Consider the following 25993-nt stretch of genomic DNA (forward strand, 5'->3'; position numbering starts at 1 on the left):
TATAATCTTCAGGTATGCAAAACCACTCAGTGGCCCAGTACCTGGTGTTTAAGGTGGAAAAGGACAAAAAGCAAAGAAAAATGTTTGCTACTATCTGATATTAGGAAGGTGATTAACGGGTTTAAATACAGATTATAATAAAACTTTCATCCCAGCAACTGTTGTCATTAAGCACAGAAGTAGGGGAAAGGGTTTTTTTTTCATGATAGCATGAAAACAAGAGGAATTTTGATAGTAAAAGATCACTTCCTCTGCATTTTTTTCTACAATATAGAAAAGGTGGAGGTGCTTAATAATTTCATGGTTGCAATTTACAACAAAGCTTGCTGCATCCGTATTTATGAATGATAAAACCTTTTCCCATGATGAAGAGTATATTAAAGACTACTTTTTGCATTAAACTTTTTTATATAAGCAGGTTGAAATAAGTCATCCAAGAGGGTCTTAAAGAGCCTGTCTGTACTAATGATTTTGATTTTAAATGAAAATCTGAGAAGTTCCAGAGAATCAGGAGAACGATCTGCTACTGTTGTAAATGGTAAGATGGGTGACTCTGGAAGTATGAGACAGCTATTTAGGCATGGAGCATCAACAAAGTAACAGGTCAACTGATGGTGGACTTCATCAGTAAAGGATTAATGCTGAAAATGCAATTAGTGTTAACCAGCAGGATTTCACAGAAATTAGGTCTCATCAAATGAATTTTATATTGTTCCGACAGGATTGCAAGTCTGGTTCATGAAGATGGCAGGTGTTGGCACCCTTTGTAAGGTGTTTGACTTAGTGACACCGAAATGACTACTATTCAATACCAGTAAATTCAGAATGGGTTAACTGGCAATACTCAAAATGTATTTGCTAGGAATAGCTAGTAAAATAAGTGCTAATCTAGTGAGGTCCTATGGGGATCATTCTTGGTTTAGTATTTTACTTAAGACCTAAAGGAAAAGTCACTGTCTAAAATTAGAAAGTGAGAAAAATCATGGAGCCCTAAGTGATGGAAATGGGTCATGTATGCAAATGATTTGGATCACATTGTCACCTGGTACAGATGAACAGTATGCATGTTATTTCAGCATATGTAAATTCAGATAAGTTGGAAAAAGGAAGTAATCTCTGGACAAGAGGTCGCTTTCCTGGAAAGGGACCATCCCCAGAAATGTGGAGTTATTCCACAGCTACACAGTATGATCTTTATTAATAGTTCTTGCTCTGTTTCAGCATGGAATGCTATTCTGGAGATCATCTTAGTATGATTTATCAACATCTGTAAAATTTTATTTTGGAATAAGAATTCCTTGAAGCTTAAACTGAGAGTAGAAACACACTTTTTAGAGAATAAGGGGGACTTTTCAAAGATTTATTCTGTGATAGCTATGGTGCTTTAAATTTATATTCTCTGCTCTGAAAAAGTTATACATACAGAGAAATCTGTACAATCGTAGACCAAAGTTGTATTCCTGGTTCTTGCAGAACTACTTCATATAAAGACTTCACCAACAGGATTTTAGGGTGTGCAAGGACTTAAGGATCAGCTCCATACCATTTTTATTTGTTTAAATTACTGCACAAACTCCAATTCAGTACTACCGTAAATTTTTCCAGGCAGCTTATATTCCAGTCTTGGATAATGTGTTCATTCCTTGTTTAAGATGAATTACAATTATTGCCATATTAAAAGAGTGGCTGCTTATCCATTTACAGTTAACTTTCATTATTTGATCAAGACTCTCCATCTTCCCTGAGTTTTTAGCAAAGGTATCTGTACATGACAAATTTCAAGCTCAAGCATCTAGAAAAGATTTTTACAAGACAGATGGAATTTCAGCTTTTTACCTAGAAGACCACTTTCAACTCTTAAGTCTAGATTTGAATTTAGAAGATGCACAGCAAATTAGGTGGAATACATCAGGATTTCAGTGGGAAGATTTTTATGCTTATTGGCAAGATAGGTCAATAGAAGAATTTGCTAGTCTGTTATTTTGAGGATCTTGATAAATGCATCTCTATTGCTTCCCCCCTCCACCCTCCTCCCAGCATTATCTCTCAGAATTGTATTGTTTCCTTCTGTTTTCAGTCTTGTGTATGTGTTACTATTCTTATCCTTTAAATACACTTTAGCTGCTCATTTGGGGAAGAGTTGTTTTTGTCTGAGTTTTGCTTCTGCCTAAAAATTTTACAATTTCACATTTTGCTTCCCCCTTTTTGCCCACTCTTGACAACACTAGCCACTGCTTTACCAGTACCTAAGGCTTATCTTTGCTAAGATGTATGTGAAGATAGAGACACGCTTAAACATTTGTGGGACACAGACCCAGATGTCCATTGACATTTTTCCCTTACCAACACTGAATGCCATTATGAATATTTGATACAGGGAAGACCATACGAAGTTTTTCTTCTAGATCTTTTTGCTTTTATGCCTCTTTTATAATTCTTCCTCACTTGATGTTGACAGTGCATTCGTTTTTCAGATGCATTTTATTATGAGAATTGCTATTACTTTAATTTGGAAATAAAAGAAAGCCCTTTCATTTTAGTTTTTTTGTTTTATTATAAAAGTTATAGAAGGTTTAGGGAAGTTTTGTTTTATTTTTGGAGGTAGGAGTAGATCCCTAAGAAAACTCTAAAACATTAGTAGGTATTTTTGTTCTTAAGAAATTTGGATTTTATTTTTAACTTTGAATTTTATTTTTAAAACCTTCTAGGGACTTTCTTTTGCATATTAAAAAGAAGCAAAAAAGAAAGAAACCTGCTTTTGCACAGTTTACTTAAAGTTGCTTCATCTTGGTTTGTCATTAGATTTACAAAGAGGATGAGTTTGGCCTCTGTATTTTTCTTATCCTGCTTTTCTTTTCCCCCTCAAACAAATCTTTTTTCCCCTTTTATTCCAAGTATTTGCTTCGAAGTCTTTTCCTAGCTTTCTCGTTATTCTCTGCTTCTTTTTTCCTCCTTTCTTGTTATCTTTTCTCTTTCTTCTTTGGGTAGAGCTCTTTAAACATTTAGTTATAGAAAGTCTCCAATCTGCCATTACTACTAATCTCTTAAAAGAATTCCTCATCTAGAAAGGTCTATAGGCAACATTGCTACTTCATCAAAAGATTAAATATTTTTCTAATCATGTGTCAATTTAAATTGTAAAGTTCACATAGAAATCCTTTTGTTTGGTGCTTATTTCCTTAAATACATTCCAGTGAGTAAGACGAGGGTTGGTGAGTGTCAGTAAGATATGCCTTCAAACTGTTTAGGTTTGATTGCATTGCGTTATAGAATGCTTCATTACTAGTTTAACCTCTCAAAGGTTTTCAGCTGCTGTTTTATTTAGCTATACCGACCACACTGCCTACAGCAACTTCAGGCAACGATTCCCCCCATGGCATGCATGAGCTGCCCTGCTCTACTGCAAAAATACATTATGGCTGAATGTGCCCTCAGAGTTTGGAAAGATCTAAAGTCTTTGGAGACTAAAAATGTGTTTTTTCTTTGTTTTAGCTGGCAGTATGAGCCTCTGGCATTTTAAAGTGCAAGTCATTAGCGTCCGCAAGGGTGATGTTAATATGTCTGTGTTTCAATCTCAGGACATTTTCCAGTTGCTTCTGCCACAACAATCTCTGCCATGTCAGTGCTTTTTAAGCCCCATGTGAATTAAAGTAAGCTTTGCAATGCCTGTAAGAATCACTGTAGACTTCAGCCGAAACCAGTTGCTACCTGATTTATTCTTTTTGCAGCAGTTGGCAGTAAGGTTGAAAGTCATTCAAAGCTACTGGGGGAGGAAAAAAATTAAGAGAATGAAGGGTGTCGTCTTTAGAAATATTAAATATAGTCAAAAATAAAGCTAGAAAATTTGGGACAATCTTATTCTGTTTACACTGTCTAATTGTTTGTATTTATTTTCTAAAACCGAGGAGCTATGGTTTAGGCTTATAAAAACATATGATTGCACATACAAAATCTTGGCAACAGTGATAACATGGCAGCCAGAAATAAAAGCAAAATAATGGATCAATTGAAGTACAGACAATACGGTCCAGAGAGTAGCCTGAGGGACCAGATGACAGTCATAATTGATGAGAAGGATAGAATCTGTCCGCAAAGGTAATGCCTTGTGGGAAATGCAAGAAGGCAACGGAGAGAGATCAAGGGCCAGCCCTTTCACCCAACGCGTAACAACGGAGTGTAGATGTACAGCATGTTTGGTCAATTGCTGCTTGCTGTAACTGGCAGGAATGTCATAAATATTCCCCCTTCCCTTTTAGAGTACTTTACTGTATTTCCCCCAGTTCCCAGCTCAGTCATAATCCTAGTTCCCACAACTGAAAGAAATGTAATCTAATTGGAGGGTAGAACAGAGGAAGAAAAAGAGGTATGAATGTTAGGGCAACCAAGCAAAGCTAAAATCATAAATATTTTGGCAAGTGTTGCTATTTCTAGGCACTTTGTTTCGTCTTAAGGAAAACTAAATAGTATGTTGTGGTTAGCTCACTGTTTCACAGCCGTCACTGCCTATCCCACTAAGGATACATGAGGACTTGAGAAGAAGTTCCAAGAGGAGTGATGAACAGTAAGAAATCTGGTCCCTCTGGTGGTGCTTGTCCCTAGTGGTCTTCCCTCTCTACTCTTCAGTAAGGCGCTGGTATACAATGTGCTTGGTGTGGGGTTTGTCAGTGGCACAGATATATGCACAGTGTGTATATACAAGTGTTTGATTTTGGACTCACTCATTAGCTAGATGCTTTTTTTAAAATCACAGGGCTGTTGGAGATGCGATACCCTTATGATACAACCATTATTAGTAGAAACCCTCTAGCTCAACAAATTGTTTTTAGCCCTAGCACTCTTTCTTTCCCTCCCTCTTTCCAGCTGTCTTGTGTGTTTATCCTGTGGATTCTTTGCAGAAAGTCTGGTCTCTTTTGTTTGAGTGGTGCCTTTCAGAAACTGGTCTTTCAGAAGAGAGAGGAAAGAGTAATCTGCACGTGTGTTCACATGGACATGCCCATGTACCCACAGCCATACAGATACTTACCCTGGTTACGGCTTAGTATAAGAGGTTGAACAGAATAGATAACCCTGGATCATGTTATAATTACTACTGCCCAGTTGATTTGCTACTTTATAGAGCTGAATCTCTTGCTCAAATGTGTACAAAGAGTTCCAGAAGGGTTGTGGTTTGATCAGATCTGATCCAGATCTTTAGGTATTTTTGAGCTATGGTATGAGCTGTCACAGAATCTTTTGCTATCTGAAGTTTTATTAACATTACTGAACCTGCAGGTGGTGTGATTATAGTATTTCAGTAAAAAAAACCTATTCTGTTGACTCATGGGCTTTTTATATTAATTATTGCATTAATGGATAAATGTAGGCTATTCAGATGTTTCTAAACTCAGATTTCTTGGAAATGTCACAGGTCCTAATATCCTTTTTGAGTACGTTCATTTTCGTTTGGATTCCTGTCTTTTATTCGTAACATTTGGAGTGCATGCCATCATTCTGGCAACTTCCTATTGTTCATTTATGTTATAGTAGTACTGAGAAGCCCTGACCCAAGAAATACGTGGAGGCCCTTTGTTCACTGGCTGTTTGTTAAATGCAGATGTGAGGTGGCTCAGACTTGTGCCAAGAAAGTATGATTGGCTGTAGGTAGAAATCCATGTTCTTCTTGAGGGTTAAACTGCTGCATCAGCACAAAGGGTTGGATATCATCAACTATTTGGAGAAAACAGCTGCCATTCCCAAATTAAGAGTGGTTGGCCAGTATAAGTAGGCCAGTCACCTGACGAAGGAAGGTGCAGGAGAGCTGGGAAGTTTGGAGCATGACTCGCGAGCGTGGCTGAACTGAGCTAGGAAATGTGTCAAAGGGGGAACCAGACTCAGGGAACAGCTGAGCCCGGAGAAATCTGGGAGTGATAAGGATGAACAGTACAAGTGATAAAAAGCATAACTCAGATGTTAACTAATTCACAGTACCCTAAATGACAAGATCTGAAGAAAGGGATTGATGCTTACTTTGTATTGGAGCAAGAGGTCAGGCCGTGTTATGGGAACTGCAGCAGTAAATGCTATTCTGTCATTAGAATGAAAATTCAGAGTTCCATGACTAAACTTAAAGTTGCAAAGTGAGTGAATGGAGAGCTAAGCACAGAGTTGTTTTGACTTCCAGTCTCATATATTTAACCAGAGCACACCTTGCCTCCTTTTATTTCATTTGAACATGCCTGGAATTAGCAAGTGAAGGTCTCCTCATGCTCTTAAGACTGTGTTAAAATGCTCCTTCCAATGTGTGAGTTCAACAGGATTCACAGACAAGTACCAGAAATTAAAAACTAGCGGGTGGTGTCTTGTTCTGTGCATTTCCCCTTTGCTGAAAGTTGCACATTAAAAGCAAGCACACACTTTGAAAGCTTTATACATATTTTACTGACAGGAAGAAGCAATGATGACTGTGGGCCTGTGTTCATGTAGCAGATGTCAATATGATGAAGATATCCAGTGCATGTACATCTTAAGAGAGGCTGAGTGTATCTGATGTGTTCTCCATTTAATTTATTATTATTTGCAAAAAAAATCGGAAGGCATCATACTATTTTAATGATTAATGGACAAAGCAGTTTTCTTTGTATTGTTAAAAAGAATCAGTGTTCCATTTTATATAAATTCAACAGAAATTGTTTGAGAATAATTGTCTGAGAAAAATCAGTATTCCTTTTTATATAAATTGAACAGAAATTGTCTGGGAATAATAGCTGCAAGAGGTTCTGTTTTGCATATCTATCATTCTTTCAGTTGGATGCTCTAAAAGCATTTTACAAACAATAATAAATTTAGCCTTACAACACCCTGCTGATGTGAATGAATATTATCAACATTTTTAAAAATAGGAAGTCTAAGGCATAGAGGTATTCAAGCAAAATGCTTCAAGAGTAGCTATTAGCATTATTTTGGGATGCTTCCATTTTCTTTCAGTGTCCAGCTCCACTACATTATCAAACTCATTGGTGAAAGTGTAACAAAAAAGTTACTATGAGGCTGTTGTCATGTCTGCCTTCTGTTCTTGCTTGTAAGATGAGTGATACTCACTATAGTTCAGTAGTCTGAGAGAATGTTCAGGTTTTCAAAGAAAATCACTTCAGATCCGTCTGAAAAGGGCTGCTGTGAACAGCATCAGACCTCTTGCATAATGTGCTGTATTAAATATTACGACCCTTATCATATGTAATTACATACAGTTATATGCGGACATAACTTTTAGAGGACCTTCTGAAATATAAGAATGATTTAGTGTTGAATCTATCACAAATTTTCCATATATGCATTTAAAAAATCCCTTCTGTTATCCTAAATATACAGAGAAATATTTTAAAATGTCAATATCCTTATACTTCCAACACAATGTTGCAAACAGAAAGCTATAGAAAAGTTCTCCCTGTCACTGTAGATGTTCAGTTTTGCTAGTGCAAGATGAAAAGTTTGAATTAGTAAATAAAAAGGTAAAGAACTGACCCTGCATGTAACGTTAAAACATTTTATAGTCTGGATGAAAAATAAGTATTTCTCAGAAAAGAAAAGAAACACACAGCAGAGACTATTAGAACTGTACCCCGTAGATACATCCAAAGTTAGATCTAAACTGTGCTCCATGGATATGTGAAAGCTAATCTAAGTTGATGGATCTCTACAACCATGTGAAGTTCCACTGACTTCAAAGGGGGCCTGTAGATTTATAACTTGGTTATGTTAGCTGCCTTAATTTTGTTGGCTTCTGTTTCAGCCTCCTTGGAAGAAAGTCTTGATGGAGTTTATTGACAGTGCTACAAAGCTGCTGCAATTCTTTTACCAGAAGATCTTCAATGAGCTATTGAAGGTATTAAGAATGGAAATTAAAATAGGTTGGGACCAAGGGCGGCCCTTAGTGATATCTGGAGCACAGTTACATATCAGTGTAAAATTTACACCTCAGTAGTAAAAGGTAGACTGTCTTATGTCCTTATTGAGGAAAACTTAATCAAGCTTATTGTATATACCATCGCTTAGTGTTTATAGACTTGCAAGTTTAGAAATCTGTCTGTACTCCATGGGACTCCCCGCTCTGCAGCATAACAGGGAAGGAAATTTTCATGTATATGTTATTCAGAAATTACTTCAAACATATGAGAAATTGTTCTTTACAACTACAGCATTATTGTACATTGCATACTTATCATATAGCCTAGTTATCAGTATTGTTTCATGATTTATAATGTGCTCCTTATTTCAGCTATTTAATAATTTATTTCTAAATACGTTAGGTAAATTAATTGACAGTAAAATGAGAACATATAAAATTTGAAAATGGGACACTAGTCAATATCATTTGCCATGTTGGTACTTCCAAATGTAATTATCTTGGTAGTCCTACCATTGGGTAACAGGATAACTTACAGTTCATTTTGCAGTGCTTTAGAGCACCTTGCTACAAATGTAAGTCAAAATGCTCTACCTCAAACTGAACATTTGCCTTTGAGTTGGAGCATTAGCACTGATATGCTGTATCTCAAGGAATGAATGAAGGAAATTAATGAAGTAATTGAGTTAAAGAAAACAGAAAACAGCGGTCTGTTTACAAACAATTCTGATTTATTTTGAATCTTGTGTCTATCAGTAAACTTAAAAATAGCTCAATGGCAATGTAATTAGTTGGTCTGTCAGCATTTCAGGGATAGGAAATCTTACTAAGTTAAATATCAGGCCTTTGAGAAGTATTTTATTCTGGGGCTAGATACTTTTCAAATGGAGACCATACTGCCAATGCCCATAGGGGCCTGCAAGACAGATGTTACCCCTGAATCACTGAATCATTGAAATGCTCTTGCTCTTACTCCAGAAACTCAAGATACAGAATAAAAGCTGATTCATTTTGCCTGAGAGAGACCATATGAGTTCCTGAAAAATCAGAATGTCTTCTTTCCCCCTTATTATTGCTCTGATTGGAGAGCACTGCAATTTTCTCATCTTTCGTACTTAGCTAGAAAACCTCTCATGTTTTTTTTCCCTTAACTTCCCAGGTAAGCCATTTCTCAGCGTCCTCCTTCTGGTTGAGCAGGACTCAATTCCATCAGGTTCATGGTGTAATAAAATGAAAGCATTAAAGTAAAAGCGGGGCAGCAGAATAATAGTAAGATTACTTAATCAAATTGTTTTTCAGGTGTTCCCAGGATAGCTTGATAGAAGATTTATTTTTTTTACAAGCTATTGGATTTCAATATTTTTCCCTTATGGCTCTGTGGTGGGAAAGCTTTCACAGCAATGAAAACTCACTCAATTTTAATATAATGTACTTATTTTGAAAATAATGGTTTAAGGTTTCCGTAGGGTAATTTTCTTCAAAAGATTAGCCAAGCTAATTATTCATAAGATTTCTTGAACTTTGCCTGTTTCGATATGGCTGGGATGATTAATGTGTTTTTAACTGGAACTTTTCTAAAAGTAAAATAATCTGATCACAGTATATGGTGAATTTATGGAAATCTTGAAAGTGTTTTGGCAGCTGAACTATTTTGACGAATTAAAATTAGTGGAATGAATATATATATATTCCATTAATTTTTGAACTACATAGTAATAACTGTTCTGCAATATAATCCATATTTTAATAAAGATTTCCCTATCTCATGAGAGTCACCCTATCTATATTAATTAAACTATTGCATTCCAGTTTGCCATTTATGAGCATCAGTACTGTAGGTGCTTCAAGTTAGATCTTTTATGATTAGACTCAATTAGCTGATCATCCATCCCTCACCCTGTTTCCCCACCTCTCAGTATTGTACACACATGGTGCTGCATCAAGATAATGGGTACATTTAAGGGAAGGGCTAGACTTTATTACAGATCAGCCTTGTCCATAAAAGATTGTATGAACTCCTGACTTTTCCCTAGATAAATAGTGGTCAGAGTCACCAGAGTCACAGCAGACATTTTCGTACAACACAGATGTAGAATTCCAAGAATTAAAACTTGAATATGAGTTTGTTACAAAATCTGTGTCCCCTGCAATGGAAGGTTGCTTGCATCTTTACTGTCTCTACAGCATAAGAAGGCTGAGGAACTCTCTTTAGAATTTTTTATGTGATACCATTAATATCAGTGGGAGTACAGTTCTACAGATGCTGAATACATTTGAAAATTCTCCCCATAGTACGTTAATACAAGATCATTAATGTATTTTCTTGTATAGTACCATTACTTTAGGACTGAGGACACTTCTTAGATGCTGGCCTAATTGTACCTTTGAGCACACCACTCATAAATATGGTGATAAATAGCTCCATACAGACGAGGACAGTATAAGCAGAAAAAGGAAAGAAATGAATATAAGCATATGCATTTTATTACTTCCTAAAATATTGCTTTATGGGAGAGCTAAAATAAAGCTCATTGATAGTATTTCCATTTCTGAAGCAACCTCAATTTGCCCTGACATAAATAGCACTGAAGAAAGTGTCAGGACATCAGTCTAAAGCAAGGAAAAGTGTTATAAAAGTCTGGTCCTTCAGTGTGTCTGAACTCCTTCAAATGCAAACTGTCAGTCTTAACTCCCTCCAAGAAGTCTGTAGCTTTGCACAACAGGAATTAAGCACTGTTATTTAATTAAACATACCTAAAACTACTGAAATGGAGAGTTCAGAATATGGGACTGAAAGAACCTCCTAGATCATCAAATCCAACACTACTGTACGTACCATGTCATACTCTGTTCCTGAATTTGTCAAAATTCATCCTACTGGGGACTAGCCATTTCACTTCCACTGCTCTGGAAGCTGCGTTCCAGAACTTCACTGTCATGAGAGCTTTCTCCAGGAGCCCCATGGCCTGCTTACAGCCATTCATTCATTTGCCAGTCATTGTCCTTAATGGAAGTTCTTTTTCTTCTTCTCCCAATCGGTATCTTTCTTAAAAGCAAATGATACCTCTCATCAGCCTACACAGGTCACTCTCCTCTCGTGTTATCTCAAAAGATTGTCTTTTCTTCCAGGACTCTTCCAGTTTGAAGATTTCTTTCCTGATCCTGGTGACCTGAAAGCTTCACAACATTCTAGGTGAGGTTTCATCAGATGTGTTGCACAATGATATTTATGTTTCTTTATCTTTAACAGAAAAACCTCATCTGTTACCAGCTTGGTATCATTTGCCTTTACCACCCTGGCATCAGATTGACATCTGCTATTTCTCCTCTTATCAGTCATTACACTGGGATGAGTCTTTACCCAACTGATGAATTCCCAGTTTACAACAAGGATCTTGTTATTACTCTCCAAATGCACAGTCTTGCATTTTGTGATATATAATTTACTCACAATTTTATTATACCAGTCATCAGGTCTTTCTCTGACATCCTGATTCTTTTTATATTGCAGTATCTTTTAACTGTGCATGTTCAGTCAGCACACTTTTACTTCTCTGATAAGGTCAGAAAACTTTTGACAACTTGTTTTTAAAATTATCCTGGAAGATATCCACTAGTAACCTCTCTCCAGCTTGAAATGCTTACTTTCAGTGTTGTTTGCTATTGTATTCCCTTTGTTCAGTTCCTTATCTACCATGGTTTCCATTACTAATTTGATTTTCATGTTTTCCAGGTAGCAAATTTTCAAATTTTTCACTGGAAACCAAGCAGAGATCCTCCACGTTTCTTATGCCCAGAAATCAATTATTTACTTGAAGAAAAATACCAGGTTAGGCTAACACTGACAAATTTGTGTTTTATTTCATTTTCATTTTCCATTTTATTTAGTCAAGCACTTCCATTCACTCCCAGTCTTTCTCCCTGACTTGTTAAAAGTTGCACATTATTAATATCCGATTAACAGGTTCTGTCCCTTTCTCAATCTGTATGATTATTTTCCTGGCATTTCAATAAATATCTTGATCCTTCAGTCCTTGTATAGGCAAGATGTTCAAGGACTTTAGTACAGAAAGTTTGGGTTGTATTACAAATGGACTTAACTGAAAGAATGACTACATAATCTCAAAGAGAAAAACAAGCCACTAAGCAATGGATTGTCTTGCTTGCTTGTCCCAGCTGTCCAGTGGAATTTTTTAGCTCAGAAAAAACACAAAGTTTAGCTGATAGCAACTAATACAAATTTTGTATTTGTTGCATTTTCCTATGTCTGTGCCTTTTACATGAGTTCTAATAAAGGATTCACAAGGAAACCCAACTGACAGTCACTTCCCTATACATTTTATCACATATCCCAATAGAGTGACATTTTTAGCATGCTTTTCTGAGTTGCTACATTAACAAATTTGCACTGATTTCTTTATCCTGTCATCTAAAGACCACCTTGTAGTAGGACAGTGAACTTTTACAGCATTCCATAGTTGATGCACTGTCTAATGTCACAAATGTCTACTCAAATTACTTCACTAAGACTTGAGAAGATTCTACATTGTGCCTTCCATTTGAGCTTGATTTGAAAGAATCAGTCCCTGCGCTAGCTCATGGCACTTATCAGTTAGTCAGCCTTCCTCAGGGAAGAGAATTTAGAGTGCACCATATTCAGTTTTCAAATCAAGCCCTGTCCCCTTAGGAAGCTGTGTACTGCATTATTAAACAAGGTGCCATCAGCCGTAGCACCATGCTTAAACATTCAGTCAAATAAAAGACGACATCATTATGTTAACTCTTTTCTTACCAGGTTCATTTATTTTTCAGCGGTCTGAAATGAAACAGTAAGGCAAAGAAAACTTTTCCACATCTTCCTTCTAATTTCTCTTGAAAATATATAAAATGGGCAGGAAAAACTGAAGGATATTATAATATAATGATTAAACTCAGTGCTATATAAGGTTGTGGGTTTTTTCCAAACCGGAAATTTTAAAATTACTTGAGACTGATGTTTTGTTTATTTTTTCAGTTTTATTGTTATTTCTGGTATAGACTACTCATTCTGTATGTTTTAACTGTCATACCTATACATAGCCCAGTTCTGATCATTACTTTAATTTTAAATCTATCAAAGACAGAATTTTACTTCGAGCTAATGTGTCTAAATGAGAGCAGAAATTGGTCCTAAATTTAAAAGTTCCTTCATAAAATATATTAACCTGTTATTTTATACCATCAGTGCATGGTGTAATAAGATGTAAGTAGATTGTGATCAAATTATACACACAGTGTGAAGAATAAGGACCCTTTAAAGTATTTTATGTCATTTCAATCAAACTGAAAGTCAAACAGGAAGAAGCAATGTGTTCCCTCTTGAAAGTAAATAGATTCAAGATGTAAACTTTAAGGTTTGCATTTCAAATCTCCTTGGTTCTTCTCCTTATATTCAAAGTCAGTTTTGTACATCTTTATTTATCTTGTCAGACCAGAAATTGCCAAGATTCTCTGAGAAAAGGAAAGATATCCTTTTTAAAGCTTCATGTTGATATAAATATGAAAATGGATTAAACTCTGCTTCCAATTTTCAAACATATGTACTTCAATGAATATTAAATGGTAGACCCATATCATCATCATGACTTATCTACTTTATAGAGTTTTTATCAAAAAAGGACTGGAGTTTGCTGTGGAGCGTGAAACTGCTGTAATTGAGTTTAGAGTGGTAAAACCACTAAAGAGGCCATGGCCCCAGAGAGTTCCCTGAAACCCACCTGTCAGCTGGCATTACATCACTGACCCAACAAGCCGTGCCTTCCTCTTCCCGCTAAAGACTTCTGTGGCAAAAAAAATAAGATGAAAAAAAAATTTTTGAAGTTGCTCCTAGAAAAAAACTCTAGAACAGCTGCACGGTGTCAGCAGAAATAATGATCTGAAACTCATCCTCCAAGGGATGCTAGGCTGGGTCCTAATTCGGTAAGGTGTCATTTCTTTCATTGCAATGCCATTAAGCATGAAAGTAATGGAGAGGACATGAAGTATTCTTTCATCAAAGTACAGCAAGTGAGAGAAAGGATACATCAGGATTTTGACAGCAGAAGGTGGCTTGCGTTTCTAACAGGATCTTCTTAAAGGATCCGTGCATAAAAATGGCAATTTAATTCTCAGTATTTGACCATCAAAATTGCACATTTTAATATGTAAATTTTGAACATATTTGTTTAAATGAAAATTGAAATTTTGAGCAGATTTAGCCCCATAAGTTTCTTTGAGTTAAAAGCAATTTTGCAGGTAGATTGAATGACTCAGAGGACTGATATTAGACTACTTTTAAATCATTGATGAATGAGTACGTAAGGCAAGTGTTCTGCTTGCAAAGTTCCATTTATTTCAATGGAGTTAATCTTTACAGGATCTGATTATAAGTTGATAGTGACTGTTGGTATTTAGTGAGCTATTAACTGGTCTGTTTTCTGTCCGGCAAACAGTTAGATCTAAAGCAAAACCAAATGCAGTTATTTAAGCACCTGTACTAGTCATTTTAGCAGACATGAGGAGCCAAATAACATGGGAGATCAATTCTTTGTAAGACTTGAGGTGATTCCTGCAAAACAATTTTAAGGTAAGTTGGCAGGGCAGCGTGAACAGTTTTCCAAAACGGTGCATTCATTCTATTTTTGGCATGAAAAGAGGCTTTAGACTTCAGACTGTCAATTAAGTACCTTTACAAAAGCTAACACCTATCTTCAAAGACAATTAAATATCCAAGTCTCATTTAAGAGACTAAGCATTTAAGAGCTTACCTTCCACTGAAATCACTACCATTGTGACTTTAGATCAAAATCGATAAAAGAAAGGCATCCAAATGTCTCCTTTTGAAAAGATGTAGCTGATCATATTGAGTCACTTTTTCAAGAAAGGGAAAGTAACTGCTCAGTTAGACTTGGATTTGTTTCAAAGATTGTTGCTGGCAGATGTATTGTTCTGAAAACTACTCCTGCCATTTTTATCTATTACACCTACATTAATATTCAGTGCAAATGAGTCCTCAGTTGGGTCTTTGAATTACTACTGTGATCATTGGTGATGAAACTGAGAAAGGATATGATATTTCTCCTATGTCTCTACTGTACATCAAAGTCTGAAATACAGCTTCTTCCAGGAGATGCACTGTTCTAAAAGCTGTCCTGCTGCAGTGTGCTTCAAAAATATTTACTGGGAGGAACAATGCAAATTGCTCTGGATCACCTACTAGATCTTGGCAGTCAGACATATTGAAAGTACTAACTCAGAACTGGATCACTGCTGAGAAATGGATACACAAAAACTTCCAGTCCACTGGGGAACTGATTTGGGCTCCCTGCCTATTCCTGAAGGAGATTAAGGCTGAGTACTGTGATTAGTGAGAGTGCCCTCCTAGCTGTGAAGAGGTGGGTTTTTTTGTTGTTTGTTTGTTTGTTTGTTTTTAACTCCAAAGGATATCACTGCAAATTCAGTGCCTCCCAGTGTTTCCAGTTGCTGTCAGCTTCAGACCCTGTTTTGAGTAATTACTTAAGAACACTGAATTGAAGATAACAAAGGTGATGTTCCTCACTGCAAAAATCTCCTTATTAACCTTCTTTACTATATTCTATGCATTTTTACAGCCAAAGAAATCTTTAATCGCATAACAAAATGAGAAAAATGTGTGTTTGTTAAGAAAAAACACAAGTTTTTGTCTTTTGATTTGATCTTAATGTAAAGAAGCATGCTTTTTCTTCAAAGGATGCAGCTTAAACATCCAAAAATATCACTTTCTCTGTGTTAAAAATGAATATAATTTTAATATTGACATATCAAAATAAACTTTTACTCCCCCACCTAAATATTTTAGGCTTCTTGAAGGGATACACTTCACACCCATTTGTGAATACTTTCATGAATACTTTGTTCTTTAGTTCTGCAGTGTGGTTTCAGTTGTTCCCAATCCAGTTGAACTATGGGCTGCTGCCTGAAGTGATGATCACCTTCCCTGAGTGTTCCACCGCTGTTCCTGCCCCAGCATGTGATATGGTGATACAGCAGGGCTGCAGGGTGCCATTTTTGGCAGCTGATCCGATAGAAAACTTTGTTTTGTATCTTTTTTTAGTTAGCTTTCCATTGGATCAACTCACTGACCTGACACAATCTGATGCTGCAGGATCACTAGATCTGACATGAGGAAAGTGGTGAGAGCACACCACCGTGGGAGGGGAATCTGGATGACTTCTTTTGGCAGCAGTCTAAGTTACTTGGGATAGGATATAACATGAAATCACTTCATAGTTAATGACAGTGCCACTAAACAAAAGGGAATGTGATTAAATATCTCTTAATTATCCTCCTCCTTCTCTTACTCTACCCACCAATGTGGGATTTGGCTTCATGTCAGTCTTAATTTTAGCAGTACACCAAGGCAACAAGAGATGCTTAAAATAATTTTCCCCCTTCATTTTCACAGACAGCCTTTTTTACATCTCTCTGACTGCCAGACAAATTCCTTGCCTCCAACCGTGCTCAACCATAACATTTTCTGGCATCTTTATTTGAGCGGCCTAAAATGTGCTAGGCGCAACATATAGTAACTAATGAAACAATGACACAGGCCTTACCCCCAATGAATTTACTCTTTAATTTTTGAGGGAATGCACCAAACTTCTGATATGATAAACTCTGTTTGTATTTGTTGTTCATACTGTGCCAAGAAAGATTCTTGGGATTGTGTAGAAGAACTTTGTGGTAACACATATTGGAAGTGTGTGGTCTTCAGAGATAATAGAATATTTGTACTAAGGGAATGGCCAGAATGAACCTGGGGCTGTGCATTTGGCTGTCAATGTTTTTATGGCTGATCATATCTCATTGCAGAATACGGAGAAGCTGTCAGGAACCAAAAGAATAAAAAATGGCAGTCTGCAGCTCTTCAATTTTCATTAGCTTTTTTGCTAAGCTAAAGTATGAAGTACCAGTCTGAAGCTGGTATTCGGGTTATATAGTTCTCTATAGTGGAGTTTCAGGAAAAGTATGTTGTCACAATTTGTTGCACAGCAAGTCAGGCTCTCAGTTCCAGCAATTTATTAAAATAAGCAAACAATGTAAAGTCCACAGTATATTCAGGATCTTGTATTGTAATGTTCTTCAGCTCTGTGTCCTTGATTGGTATGTCTATGTCATACCATTTCACTATTTCTGAAAAAAGACTCATCATTTTTTGAAAGTGCTTGTTAGTGGATTTAGACAAGCAGCTTTCAAAGCGTGAGTAGAGTCATTCACAAACTGTTCACGTGTACTAGCTTAACGTGGTGGATGTGACAAATTATTCTTATTTTTTAGCCATACATTTAATATGTATGTGTACTATCAGTAGCCTGCCCAGTAAGTGATGGAGGATGTATTACGAATATTGTAAACTTTGTGGAGAACAATTAACGCTTCCCCGTCGACAAACAATTTCCAACACTAGATGGCACACTTAGCCTCAGGATCACAGCCATTTATACGTGTGCTTTGGGTTGCCTAAGCCTTTGGTTTTTGATCTGTTCTTTCTTTTCAGCAGTTTCAAAAATATTAAAAAAGCAAGGTACTGTTACAGAGCACAGTTGAACCAACATAATAGAGTAGCTTTGAAACCTCTGTTCTGTGATCTTCCCAAAGCCTATATTCTACAAATTTTGAAAATTTTCACAAAATCCTTCAATGTGGAAAGAAAATAGCCCTGAAATAGTAAAATGATGGGAGAAGTAGAAATTATAATAGTAGAGTACTAAAAATAGCAATATTTTAAAGAAAACAGTAATTCATCAACAAAGGAGAAAGAGAATGCCACATTATTTTCTATAAGGTTTTCTTACTCCTGTTTTCTATTCCACCCCCATCATCTGTTATTTTTATACTGCGGGATTAAAAAATGCTTACATAAGCTAAAATTAAATTGCTTCATGTTCATTTGATCCAAATCAAGATTTTACTTTATTTTAAGAAATCTCTTGTTTTGATCATTGAACCAGAAATCCATAATTTGAACATCCCTAGGGCAAAGCGGTGATACGCTTGGGCTACGTCTACATTAGGAATGAGTGTGACATAACAGGATTGTGTTTAAAGAGCAAAATGGATGGTGTGAAGGAGCCCATGTCTATGCAAAATGAGTTTCAGGGAGGTTACTGCAGACTCTCTCTAAGCTGGGCCTGTGGCCTGAATGCCCTTCAGCTTTTGCATGTTAGGTGAGGTCTTGGAGCTCAACTTCTGTTTTAGTTTCATTGGCCTTGATGATCTCTTGAGAGGCTTTCCAGACCATGATGTTATGTTACAATGATTGAAACTGTGTTCAAAGTCTGGTTTGGTCGTGTCTGAAAAACATGTACTGCCTTTCCCATGTACAGTACTTAGAAGTTCTTAGAAAGGAAAATGACTTTTTGTGCACATGGTGCACAAATAGTTGGGTTTCTCTGTACTTCACTCCACCACTCAGCTCTAGAAAAATACACTTCACTTAGCTACCAAGAATAGAAGCTTTTATGAAGTATTTGTCTCACTGAAGTATTTTTAGCTGTTCTTTACCTCACTTTTGTGTGAAAACAAGGAGGGCATATACCTCTGTGGTATTTGTGCTTCATCCATTTTCATCATGGGAGGCCTGGCCACACAATATTTATGCTGCATTAATGGTATCTGCGTACAGGCCTCCGTTGTTCTGTTATAAACTTTCTCTAGTCACCTGGGATTATTATCAGAGTATGATCTTCCCGGTGAGAACCTTGTCTCTTCTTTCTGAGGGAGTGAACTCAAGGCACAAAGCACAGCTCGCTGTGGTCGGCTGGGATCCTTGTCTTGGCAAATGCAGGTTTTCAGCAGAGTGCAGAACTATTTTTTGCAGTCTGGTACCACTCACTACCAACATTCACTCTAAATATGTTTTAAAATAATTAGGCACCAATTCTTTCTAAATTTCTGCCTTTCTACCACTGTAATTTAAATAATTTTAGTGGCATTATTAATGAGTTATGTCAACTACGGTATGAAGGAAATCAAACCACTAAACTTTAAGGAAATGAAAAGGGACTTCATTATACTGTCCACATTAATAGCAAATCTACTGAATTTAATAGTTCAGCATCCTAATTTTTAAAAACACTGAAATATCTCCCAGCTGGATAAAAAAGGAGGAAAGGCAGCCATGTCTAGCTGACACAAAACTTGAAACCTAATAAAGGGAATGCAGCATTGGAAAGTACAGGAGTCAACATGTCAACATAAATCAACTTTGTCGGAATGAAACAGATGAGTCCATTTGTTGGTAGATCAGATTAACATAAATCAAAGTAGTGTAAAGGTTACACATTATAGGAATTTGTGACTGGTAAACTTTCATAGTGTGATCAGAGATAGTAATCATCTGGCAGTGGGAATAAAAAGTCAAAGTGAAGCTTAAACTCTGAATCAAAAATCAGTCCTGTTAATGTCTAACACACTGGGGTCAAAAATTCGTAAGAGTCCAGCTGTGAAAATAAGATGGGAGCTGTATTAGTTTTCTCCATTCCGTATCTCACATTTAAGTGTTGTCAGTTGATGAGAGTTTGTCCCTTGAGGATTGTCATGGGGTAGTTTAGTCCATGTAAAGTGAAAATTTTGCATCACATAGAGGATCTTGTGAAATTCTGTAAGGCATGAGGACTGCATGCTGAGATTCATAATGGCAAGGAAGGAACAGTAGAAAGAGTAATCTGCCACATGCCCTTATCTAAAAGTGGTTCTTGGCAAAAGAAGGCAGCATGTTGGCAATATGGAAGCTATCAGAATCTGTGACATATTTTAACAGTCAGTGGTTATTAATGGATAAAAACTGGTAACTTTAGACCGAATCTGACATACATAACTATTTAGAATAAATAAAAAATCTCAATGGAGGCATTCTTGTCATGGCTTTCAGTATTAATTCTGTTTGTGATATTCTGTAAATTCCATTATTTGGTCAAAAGTTTGTTGTAAATAAGCTCTCTAGCAGGATTTATATATTGAGCAAACTTGAATTTAGAAAACATGTCACATGTAGCTTCTTTAATATACATGTTGCATAACGTCTATGCAAATATTTTACAAACAAAGCTTTCTGTACTTCTTTGTCCGTTTTTTCCCTTTGTTTTGAAGTGATGGAGTCACAATTCGTTCTTTATGACTCCAGAAGTTTCTAAATTAATGTCACAATTTAATATCATGGTTTTACTATGTACTCAAGAGAAAGAAACTAAATCGAGCAAAAAAATAACTTTAAAAGCAATTAATGAAGTCCTGCTTCTTTTCTAAAGATCCTTTGCAATCTTTGGCAAATTGTTGAAATGTCCTGCCTCTGTGATCCAAATTCAGATGTATTTAAAAAGTGCTTTACTAGGTATTTAGCCCCACTCTCCTGTTTTTAATCAACTATGCTTTCCAAAGAGTAACACAGCAGTAAACACAAGAACATGTGTCACTATGATACTTTATGCTATGGTTCATCTATCTGCAAGGGACGTATTATGTATTTACAGACTACATTACACAGATTTATTGATTTAAGGTATCCAAAGCATTTTCCAAGGTTTATTTGTTTGGTATAATTAGCCTCATCTTATAGATGGGGAAACCAAGTGACGTAAAAACTGAGGGCAGATGATGTCATGCTTACACTCCATAGCTTCTGCTCCTGTAATGGTCTAAATGTAATCAAAGGAGTGTTATGAGGATGTTGTCTGAGGCTGATGTGCCTATGAGCCCATTTGTTTCCACAGCTCTATGACTAGCTACTTGTGAGCAGTTGCAGCTATGGAAGATGGAGGTTCACATTGTCCAAGAAACAATGACAGCTGTGGTAAAATCAAGATAAAAATGCCCAGGCATCCCGATTCTCCAATTCCTGTTCTGGCCACTAGATCATGTTGCCTCCCACCTAATGATCACAGAGAAAGCAACACTTCAGCAATAAAAGTAAAGTTCTCATGCAGCTATTTATCCTTAGAAAATACTCACAAGCTGAGAATAATGTGTTTAACTAGGATCAGGTCATGGTATCAAAAGAACAGGTTCTATTGTTTTTACTTAAGTTAAATATATTTTCCTGAATATTCCCATGACTCCCATGTAGAAGACAGTACTACCCTTTGTGAATAAAGGTGGCATATTCGTTCCAAATTATCAACAGTGGCTTTAGCTTTTAAACAAGTCATTTAATGGGCCAACTGACTTATCCACTACATTGAGAGAAACACACTTAGTTGCACAAGTTTCCTCAGGAAAGCCAGGAGGTACTTGACTTACATTTCCAGTTGGTAAAAAAAATTCTTACATGATAATAAGTCACGCATTAGCGCTGAAGAAGTGGAAAGGTCATAGTCAGTATCAGGAAATGAACTTGAATAGACTAGAACTTGATATCCAGAATGGACACAAAAGACACAATTTACTGATCATAATTCATTGTGGGATGGTGCCCTAACCTAAGGCACTATGTTTAATCAACATGTATTTGATTAAAAAGCTCCCAATGGTAAAAAGATCTACAATTAAACTAATAACTGAAGTAATTTACTTCCATTCAGAAAGGTCTCAATTTAGTTTATCAGTTACTTCTGTGGAAATTATTTTATTTGCCACATAAATCTAGCCACCTCAGAAATGGAACAGAAAGCTTTTAGCAGTTCAGAGTAACCGAACATCGGTTAATGACATAAAATGAAAACCAAAATGTGCTGCTGGAATAATAGTATCTATAGCAAATATAGTGAAATACCAATGTCCTGAAAGGCAATCAGTTGTTCCTAGGATAACTGGAAGACTAACCTAACCTAACCTAACCTAAATTCTAATTCCTATTAGAATTTACAGTAGACCTAGAAAAGAATGAAGGATGATACTGAGTCAGAGCTAGGAGCTCTTAGTGAGAATTATCAGTGACAGAAAAAATATAGCGTTGGCAGAAAGACCTGGGGACAAATAATGAAGGCAGCCACAGATTTGTAGGGTAAGTGAAAAATGAAATATCTGACTGAAATAATAATAGTTGTTTTAGACTTAGTGTACTCAAACTGGGTTTCATTAAAGACATGAATTCTGTCGACATTCAAATGGTCTTGAAATCTTTATGATAACTTTACTGCTGGGTACTGACTGAGACTGAAGAAGATGACATTTATTGCGGGGAAAAGCACTCTTTCCTGCAAACATTTGAGTTTTCTTGGAAGTTTCCTATCTAAATATTGACCTGTCCTGGCCCTGTTTAGCTTGTGAGATCTGATGAGATCAGACCCTGAGGTTATGGTGCTAAACTAAGGAAAGTGATAAGAAAACAAAAATGGCATGATTGACAGGGTAGTGGGCTGAACACAATAAACCTATGGAGAACTATTTATACGTATTCCACTCCCTAATATCCTATTTGTAGATAAGAAAAATAAGCCTTACCCTGGAGCTAAAAAAGTAATAGGATGAGGGCTATATGCATTACTTGATGGCCATGAACAAAAAGTATATCATACAAAGATGGATTACTGAAATGGAAAGTGGGTACTTGTGAGATGCTACCTTAAGGCAGGACTGAGGCAGCAGCTATCCTGGACTCTTCTGCTGTCTACAGTTATCTGCTTTTGGTGGCCCTGTGTTTTTCAATAAGCTGTGATATGACCTTGTGTAGTCCAGCTTTGCTGCTTTTCACTGTCAGGTTCATTGAAGCCATATAAGATTATTTCACTTGGAGAAAAAAAAAAGATATGTGAACAAGTCACTGAAAGCATCTACAGATAAAAGAAGTAGTCGGCAGAAAGCTGTCTAAAGAGGTTTCTTTTGTGGTGTACCAACAGAATGCAGCTACTTATGGCAATAGAAAAAATGGCAATAGAAGAGTTGTATAAGGAAGTTCAGATTTCTTTTTTTTGTCCATGTTTTCCACTGATCTTGAAAATTATTGAGACACATGCTCTTAAGGTTTGTGATGTAATTATATTGAACTGATTTAAGAGAGCTGTAATGACAGTTTTTTCTCTCTGCAATGAGTGCAATAAAATTTGTTGGTAACTTCAGAAGTTACACCGAATTCTGATGTTACATTATAATACTACAAATAGGGTTAAACTGCATTCATTTCAATGTAATTGTTCTAGAACAACACCAAATAGTTGGAGTTTTTAAGTGCTCATTTTTTTGCTTTTCAGAAAACTACCCTATTTCCTGACATCTCTCATTTTATAGACTACTTTATATGCAAGCTGAATGCTTGTATACAGCTCTTCTTTGCTCAGAACAAGTTTGTAACTGAGCTGGGACAGATCAGAAGTCCCTGAGGCTTTTTCCTCTAGCGTTCAAATTAAGACAGGAATGCAAATACATATAAGAAGAAATCACATGGAAAATCTTCCTATTTTGGAGATTCAAAGCAGGTTTGTGATTTCTGAATGTGAACTGGAGCTGGTGGGAAATTTTCTGTTGAAAAGACTAATGGAAAATCGGATTTCTGAGGGATCAGAGTTCCATAAAAGGGAGAATATGTAGTTAGAAAATTACAAATGAATCAAAGTTGTTGCTGTTTAAATATATTTTAGATCAGTTCCACCGAGGATGCCACAGATCTTCTGTTGCTGTTAAATTGAATGTGAAGGTCACAACTGTTTGGTTTATCATTTTTAGTGCAACCTGGAATACAGGGCTTTTTCCTCTTTACTGAAAAATCTAAAGTGGTTGTCTTCTGTGCTTTCAGAGGACATGAATTAATTTGGAAAGCAGTAGATCATTTTCATGGTGACTTTTCCAAATGTCATTTTATTTCCTTGTGAGGCATACTGTGAGAGTTATTGTCATACATTCTGTATAAAACTCAAATACAATAAAATATAAAGTTAATTTAGTACTGTTATCTCAGTTGTTGCAAAGTACTGTCTTCAATCAAATTTGTAGGCATAGCTTTGCAAGTACTAAGAAGTCCCTGAGAATAAAATCACAGCTGAGAATGAGCTGAGAAGCTCCCTGAGAATAAAATCACTACGGCAGGGATACCTTAAATCTGGAATACAAATCATTTTATAAAGGCAAAGTGGTCCAACCTCAAGTCTTTGTTACTAAATTCATGCATATGCTTTACAGACATCTGAGAGTACTTCTTGGGAAAGATGATATTGGACAAATCCATGATTAGACCCTTTGTAATGTTAACCATCCCTACTGCGCTGGAATTGATTACACACATTTGGTGAAAGGCAATTTGAATGGTAAGTCACTTAGTCATATTCTCGTTTTCACACATCATTCAGCTTCCTACTGTCCTTCTGCTCATTCTTTTCTCTTTGCTCACAACAGTATGCACAGCATGTTCCCACCATTGTTCAGCATAGTTTAAAATGACATTAAGATGGAAACATTGGTGTAAACATATGGAAATAGTTCCCAGTGAAATGGCCAGCATTCTCCAATGCACACACAGCTACAGCATTCTGATATCTGATACTCTAATATATAATAAAACAGAGAAATTAGCAGCATTTTACTGAAGAGATGAGTTAATTGCTGCAAACAGGTTAAAGCCCAGCCCTACAAGTGGCTAGGCATTCTGAGTTTACCACTGAAGTTTGAGGAAATTGAGCATATGTATCTCTTAGATTTGACCATTTGACCAAATCTTGTTTCCTACGTAGAATATTTGGAACTGAAAATTAACTTGAAGATTAGAACTGAGCCAAAATAAAACCCAGACCTGAGCTCTAAATCTACATCAATTTTATCTTCCTAATCACTAGATTAAAAATCCATGTATGAATATAATGGAGTATGAACTTTCCCACAGTTTAAAGTGCTTTTGATTCTCTTTTGGCAGAGAGCAATATTATAGGTAGACTCAAATTTAAACAGCTCTTGATCTACTGTGTCAAGCTCTACTGTTTTCTTTATCCTTTGGGACTCTTATTACTAAGCAGCAGTCACAACTGGCCATCCCATAGTGATGTTTATGTCACTCAGACATCAAACATTAGGACTGATTGTTTTTAATTAAAACAACATTAGCTGTACTGCGTCACATAACTACCCAGAGCCATGGTTATAATAGCTAAGAGGCCTTTTTGTGATGGTGAGGCCATATGCTGAGGGATGATAGACATCTGTAACTGGCATCGCGGTCCTGATTAGAGGTATTTGGCCAGAGTCTGAAACTGCAAAATGATCAGGGTGATCCAGAGCAGCCTTCTCAATTATTCCTCAACATATGTGAGGTATATCAGTATGGCACAATGCAGTGCTGAGGCAAGAAATGTGAGATACTAAATGACTTAGGGACCAGCAGGAGTATTGCTGCATTAGCATCAAGCTCTACCCAGGCTTCTAAAGCCCATGTTTCTTGCAGAACCAATTTTTGGCCAGTTGAGCTACCTGACCCAGCTTAAAACGTGTCCAAAGAAGTGCCGGTGCAGGTACGAAGGACAGGGTGGTAGGGTGCAGATGCAGGAGAAGGCAGGACCATTGAACTATTGTCTGAGAACACCTTGGGCTAATATGAAACTGTGCTCTCAGGCCAATGGCTGCTCCTTCTAGCTGAACACCTCATTCACAGCTGCATTTTGCAATGCTGATAGGTTCTTCTGTCTACTCGTACTCTCACTGCAGTCAGCAATAAAATTTCTGTTGAATTAATCAGGTGCATTAAGACCCATGTGGTTGGAAGCAGAGGCTTTCCAAGAATCTCAAAAACACCTTAGAGAAGTATCATTTTCAGAAATTGTATCGCAGTAGGAGCTGAGATCTCATAGGTTGGATTTCAGAGATCCATAGAGCTAAGTTAAAAGGGAACATCTAGTTTGTCTTCTTGTATAACACAGGACAGAATTTCTCCAGTTATCCCTGTTTTATTCCACGTTTCAAGTGATCAACACATAAAAAGAGAAGGACAATTTCAAATAATGTTCTTTCTATGTGATGCCCAACAAAAGCCATATTTTCACAGTAATGGAGGAGCTATGTTTATCCTCTGACTTTCACAGGCATATTTAAAAAGGCCTCAGCAATCATTGTGCATCCAATGAATACACCCTTTAGAAATGTATTGCAAGTCTGGAAAAGTTTGATACATCTGTTATGTGGACTGGAGGTGGCACAACA

At 36.6% G+C, this 25993-nt stretch overlaps 1 long non-coding RNA gene across 3 annotated transcripts in view; it reads left to right on the top strand.

Moving 5' to 3' along the window:
* LOC106490472 (uncharacterized) overlaps positions 1-25993 on the top strand; it is a 45552-nt gene that overhangs the window by 9092 nt on the left and 10467 nt on the right. For 2 of the 3 annotated variants that reach the window (XR_010883688.1, XR_010883689.1), the window contains exons 2-5: positions 7769-7861; positions 11012-11075; positions 11616-11711; positions 23990-24114. This is a non-coding gene — a long non-coding RNA (uncharacterized lncRNA). Of the gene's footprint in view, positions 1-7768; positions 7862-11011; positions 11076-11615; positions 11712-15341; positions 15445-23989; positions 24115-25993 lie in introns of all 3 variants that reach the window. The other variant, XR_010883690.1, reaches the window with a different exon arrangement.

Source organism: Apteryx mantelli, chromosome 3 (genome assembly GCF_036417845.1).
Source record: "Apteryx mantelli isolate bAptMan1 chromosome 3, bAptMan1.hap1, whole genome shotgun sequence".
NCBI lineage: Eukaryota > Metazoa > Chordata > Aves > Apterygiformes > Apterygidae > Apteryx > Apteryx mantelli.